Source organism: Lycium barbarum, chromosome 5 (assembly GCF_019175385.1).
Source record: "Lycium barbarum isolate Lr01 chromosome 5, ASM1917538v2, whole genome shotgun sequence".
Lineage (NCBI taxonomy): Eukaryota > Viridiplantae > Streptophyta > Magnoliopsida > Solanales > Solanaceae > Lycium > Lycium barbarum.
Genome location: NC_083341.1, coordinates 9479072 through 9485690, shown reverse-complemented (window position 1 = coordinate 9485690; position 6619 = coordinate 9479072). Strand labels below are relative to the sequence as shown.

General features: G+C 33.8%; 1 pseudogene; it reads right to left on the bottom strand.

Annotated features, from left to right (window-relative positions):
- Positions 1 to 3493: 3493 nt before the first annotated feature.
- Positions 3494 to 5288, bottom strand: LOC132642269 (protein ENHANCED PSEUDOMONAS SUSCEPTIBILITY 1-like; annotated as a pseudogene).
- Positions 5289 to 6619: the final 1331 nt, after the last annotated feature.

Below are 6619 nucleotides of genomic sequence, written 5' to 3'. Positions count from 1 at the left end.
ATGACTGGCTGGCCGGCACGGGCCTAACTTTAAATAATACCCCAATGTTATGTTCCATTCGGTGTTTGATGCTCGCTTTGAGCCTCAATAATTTGAATTCTTATCAGAAAGTTTTATATTTAGTATAAAGTATTCAAGATGACTTTATTTCTAAAACATAAACTTGAGATCTTTGATTAAAGTCACGCTAGAATTGCTACTACTCCGAAGAGCTGATTCAATTACGAAATAAAGATTTTTAAAATTTACGATTTTATATATGTTTACATGGCTAAAAAAAATCACGTCATTAAATAAAATGAAATTTCAAATTTTGATTATTTTTAAATATATAAAAGGTATTCTTATTTTTAAAATAGAGTAAAAAATGCTGAGCAAAAACAAAAAAAGAAAAATTATTTGCATTGCTGTGAAAGAATATAGAAAGAGAATGAGACAAATCCCTGATCCTAGCTCATAATAGTAATCCATGAGTGCCGTTGTGACCTGCCATTCTCCTTAAGCTTATAATAATATTCAGTTTGTAATCAGAACACTTTTTATTACTAATTAATTCCACTTCTAATTAAAATACTTTTTCTAATAATTGACCTTAGCTTCTGTAAAAGTCAGCTTATTAATGCACAGATGATCCACAAAACCGTCTTTTTGATTCGTCGGCGTATGCTATATTTTAATCAAGTAACACTTAGATATCTAAACCAAATAACAGAACACAGTAGTATCTACAAATATTATTATACGTACTACGGTCTATTATTTAATGTTTTGACTCTATAGTTCCACTTTGATATATAAGCTGTCTTTTCATTAATTAATAGTACTCCCACCTTCTTAGAATGTTTGTTTTACTTTCATTTTTAGTCGGTTTAGAAATAAATGTCTCTTTTATTTTAACAACTCTTTAATTCAACGTTTTACATGACATATTTAATATCACAAGATTAAAAGATATTTTAGTACATTCAACATATCTTTAGTTAATAACTGCAAGATTCAAAAGTCTTCTTTACTTTCTTAAACTTGTCTGTGTCAAGTCAAAATCAAATAAACATTTTGAAACGACTAACAAACTAGGCAGTATTGATAGGGACAATCCCGAGCTTAATGATTTTTATTCAGCATATATTCGTATTTTACGTTGGTCTAATTACCACTGAATAAGATATTTTACTATCCTCTACCTTCCAAGATGATCTGAACCCATGAAAGTGTGACACAGCGATATTTTTATAACAAAATATAATTTATACCTTTTTAAGTCCACCAATTATTTGGATCTTCTTTGTAGAGTCAAATATGTAAACAAAAACTTGGAACAACATTATTTTGGCTATGATTTTGTTATTTGGCTAAAGACAATAATATTATAATCGAGTTATTTTTATTTGGCTAGAGAAGGGAAGCAACTGGGCTAGACTGCTGATCTTCTGGAGTAGCCTGACCCTGGGAAAGAGACTAGTCACCAGTGCCCAGATTTTCTGTCTCTGCCAGCTCGTAACCTCGCTCCTGAAGAAAAATACACCGCTGAAACGAATAGTCATTACATGAAAGGAAGAGATATACAGTTCTTTTTCTTCCTCTAGAAAATGCACCGTTTGAACTTTATTTAAACACTGTGAGGTAAAATATGCAATGTATATTAAGAAAACAAGGAGAAATATTGGAAAAAATAAATTATTATATTTAATTATGCGATAATAAATTTGAAAAGTGCTGCACTTGAAGGCTAACGTTTCGATTTTTGTTCCCCCTCGCGCGCCTAAAAGTCTTTTTAATATAAGCATGCAAGGAGGGGGTGGGGGTGGGTTTTGTGGCTATCAAATTGCTAAAGTTAGAGGGATAATTAGGCTAATGCAAACTTTCAATATGCATCGAACAAAAGTCAGTCAAGTTCAACAATGTCCCCATCCATTCTGCCCAAAAACTAAGTTCAACAATGTCCCCATCCATTCTACCCAAAAACTAACATAAACTAGTGTATAAGTGAGAATATATAGGGAGACAAATAAGACAAATCCAACTATATAACATAAATTTTTTAGTGTATAAATGAGAATATATAGAGAGACAAATAAGGCAAATTCCTGATCCCAGAATCTGTATGGTGGTTGTCATTCTCCTTGTACCTACAAAAAGTTGGCTACCTTGTCTCCCTCTTGCAATAGCCAATATTTATTCCAAAGACTTGTAGTCAAACTCTGCATAATCAAACTATCGCCTGTATTCAAACTATTGCCTACCACTTTTTAACTACTCCCCCATCCCAATCTATGTGATATAGTTTGATTAGACACAGAGTTTAAGCAGTGGTGTACGCAGAATTTTTCATAAGCAATGTCACCATGTAAAAAAGTGAATAACTGAATAAATCATGTCATATTATAAAAACACAACTCAAATCATATTAATAAAACTCATTTTAAATACATTATTAAAATTCTGCTCGACGAGATTTCATCTTTTGAAAGATATCCATATTAACCTCATTAGAAATATCACTAAATACTTCTTTTTGTATTTAAGGCACCAAATTGCAAGTAATTAATAAAATATTATAGTTAAGAAAGTGCTAATCCGATGCAGCAATAGGTATAAGGAACGAGAAAAACTTATTCTAATTTGAAAAGTGGACAATCATCAACTATATTCTAATTGATAAAAGAACTTTTAAGGACTTATGAGTTCTTTTAGGGTTTTAACTTTTAAGTCACCTATTTAGTGTAAAATTAGAGTAGGAAAAGCCGCTACAGTGTTTCGAACTCGCGACCTCGCCCCAAAATGAGAGTGCCAGACCAACGCACCAGCGCGCGACATTCCGTAGAAGCACTGTCACATTATTCATTTTATCCTTTTACTTCTGCTCTATTTATTATGTATATTTAGTAAAATATTTAGACGAAGCAGTGTCACCTGACACCCCTCGGAACAACATAAATCCGCCCTTGAATTTAAGAAAAAAAAAGACTTTTAAAACTTGTGGTCTAAAACAAGTCATAGAAATATGTGTGACTGTATGTCTTGTTGATGCTTAGTCCTTTTATTAGTTAATGAAAATTGTGACAAAGAACTTGGCCAGTTCAAGAGCAATCGTGAAATATTTGTATAACACTTCACTCATTGTACCTCAAAACCTTTATATTAGGGCTAATTCATATCATTAGACCTGCAAACTACTCCCTCCGTACGAATTTATATAGCGCCATTTGACTTGACATAAAATTTAAAAAATAAAGAAAGATTTTTAAAATTTGTGATCTAAAATAAACGTTGACATATGTGTGCTTATAAATCACTTAATTAAGGGCAAAAGGAAATTTTAAAGTTAAATTATTTATCATCTCATTATTGAAAGATGACATTGGGACAAATTAAAATGGAAAAATTGGGGGACGGGAGAGTAGTAACTACTAACTAGTCAGTACCACGATCAACAATTCAACTGTCTGCAAAACCAAAATGAACAGGGGTCACATATAAAGCACTCTCAATGTGACCTTAATATCCAAGTTTTCATTATCAAATCCATAAGAATTGTGCACATTACTAATAAAATTAAATTAATCACAAGATAGCACAAGGAAAATAGGGAGTGATATGTCAAACTCATCCTTTAATACAAAGCTGATCGCCATTTAATTAGCCCATCCAAATTTACTCAGGAATTACCGCTTTAACGCCCAGAAACATATTGCATGAACTCTGCATCAGACTCCAAACCTTTCATTGTTTCGGGTGACAAAACCACCTCCAAATCCACACTTCCTCCTCCTTCTCTCCCCGGAAACGCTGATATCTTCCCATCAAACTTATTCGCCCGACCACTCCTAACTGCAACTGGTCTTCCCCACCCGAAATCATTCTCGTACATTGGAAACCTCGGCGAGCTCCCCATTGCTAGCATAGCTCCATCAAAATTGCCCAACGGAAAATACTGTGGGTCCTTCTCCCAATCCTCTACAAACTTCCTCACCATAACATCATCGTGTGCCTTCACATTCTCGTTCAATCGCTCCTCACACCAATGCAGATCATTATACAATACTTCCCCTGCTGTTGCGTAAGTCGGAATGCTCTGAATTGCGTTGCCGAAATATAATGGATTTAGCTTCGGGTTGAGACGGTGACGGCAATTTACAGCCATTCTGAATGTCGTCATTTTGGAAGATGGGAACTTCCTTGCACGTGTCACTGCACGCCACAGCAAAGCGCAAAGTGACTGAAATGATGAAATCTCAGCCGTTGGATTTAGCGTATCTGTTTCTGCTTTCATATCGATTTTCAGGGGATCATTTCTCTGTTTTGCCATCAATTCAACTATGTTAATTTCTCCGTCAAAATTCAATTTCTGATTGTTGGTCTTTTCTTTGAGTCTTAGAATTGATTCCCTTTTGAAACTAAATATCCTCTCCCTCAAGGGGGCGTCACCGGCAAAGGTGACTTTAGGGCCATCAGCTGGGAGTTTTAGCACAGCGTTTGAGATCAAAATTGAATTACGGCTAAAATCAGGCTGCCTTATAATCCTTTTCACACCTCTACTCACTTCAGCAAATGTATTGAAGAAGTTCCAAAATGATGCCCCGTCAGTGACGGAATGATTGACGGCGCATCCAATGAATACGCCGTCAGCTAATTCCGTCACTTGGACAGCAAGAAGAGGGCTAAAATGGCCTTGATAGCTCACTTTTTGATCAAACGGAAAGAACTCTTTGACATGATGAGGAACATCAACGGAGCCTATGACGTCGCGAATGTAAATGTGAGTGGCTGCGGCATGTACAAAGTCAACGCCAGCATCATTGCAAGAAATGTAGATGTAGCCATTTGGGTCGGCCACGAATCGACCGGCCAAGGGAGGGAAGTGAGTTGGGTGATGGGAAAAGGGGGACGAGTAAAGAGAGCACCTTTCTGAATGTACTGAACAGACAGCATTGGAAGATCGGAAACAGAGAGTTTGAGGTCAGGAAGAGATGATTTTTGGGAGGGGAAAATGGTGCATTTGGTGACCAAAGTAACGGCTGCAGCAGGCATTTTTAGTTTGCAGTAGATTTTTCAGAGCTTTTGCTATAGGTTCTAATGGAAGCTCTGTACTCAGCTGCACAGTCTCACTTTGAGGAAATTAGAGGGCTGAGGATGAAGTGAGAGTAGTATTAGGGCCTTTATATAGGTCTGCCACCGAAATGTTATGAGACTGTGTTCATGCATTTAATGAGATGGAGATTCTTGATTTGATTTTTGTTGGCTGTCTTCATTTGATATTAGGAGAAGTTGACCTAGAGTTACTATTAATTATTCGGAAAAGGTCCAAAAATACTCCTGAACTATTGAAAAAGGCTCATAAATACCCTTCTTTCACCTTTTGATCTAAAAATACCCTTAAGGTTTATTTTTGGCTCAAATATACCCCTCAAACTAACAAAGTTAAAGTTAACTCTTTTAAAAAGTCAAATGACATTTTGTGATTGGACACATATATTATTTAATTTAAAAATTAAAAAATATGAACAAAACTGATTTTTTTTTTTTGCATTTCGTGAATTAATCAACGATTTTTTATTTTTTTTTTGCATTTCATGAATAAAAAAATGAAATAGAAAATTATATTTTTTTTTTTTGCATTTCGTGTATTGAAAAATGAAATAGGATAAAAAAATTAATTTTGTTCATATAAAAACAAAATTGGAAAATATATTTTGTCCAATTTTCCAATTTCGTTTTTATATGAACGAAAAAAAAAATTATCCTATTTCGTTTTTATATGAACGAAAAAAAAAATTATCCTATTTCGTTTTTTAATACACGAAATGCAAAAAAAATTATAATTTCCTATTTCGTTTTTTTATTCACGAAATGCAAAAAAAAACATATTTCGTTGATTAATTCACGAAATGCAAAAAAAAAAAAAAAACAGTTTCGTTCATATTTTTAAATTTTTTAGTTTTTAATTTTTAAGTTTCCACACAATTTTTTTTAAAACAAATATGTAAATTACGGAATTTTATTATTGGCAATTTTTTTTTTAAATCTGGAATTTTAAATTACTGGAAATTTATTATTGGCAATTTTTTTTTTAAATTTGGATTTTTTTTTAAAATTACGGAATTTTATTATTGACCAATTACAAATTGTCATTTGGCTTTTTAAAAGAGTTAATTTTAACTTGTTAGTTTGAGGGATATATTTAAGCCAAAAACAAACCTTAAGGGTATTTTTAGACCTAAAAGGTGGATGGAAAGATATTTTTAGACCAAAAGGTGGAAGGAGGGTATTTATAAGCCTTTTTCAATAGTTCAGGGGTATTTTTGGACTTTTTCCGTTAATTATTTGAATGGGGACTTGAGCTGCTGAGGATGAAGTGAGAGTAAGAGGAGGGGCTATTTATAGGAGATTTAAGGAACTAGATTCATGCATTTGATGAGGTGGCAGTCTTTTGTCCTTGTTTGGCAAGTTTGAAATATGGGGGAAGAGTTGACTCAGAATTTACTTTTTTATTTTGATTTCGATTTTGGGGGACTGCTACTGCAAAGATTTGACTGGCTGGCACTTGCCGCACTATGACAGGAACATTACCGACCATCTCACTTCGCGTTTAGTACTATTTTAGTGCTTGATTAATTTG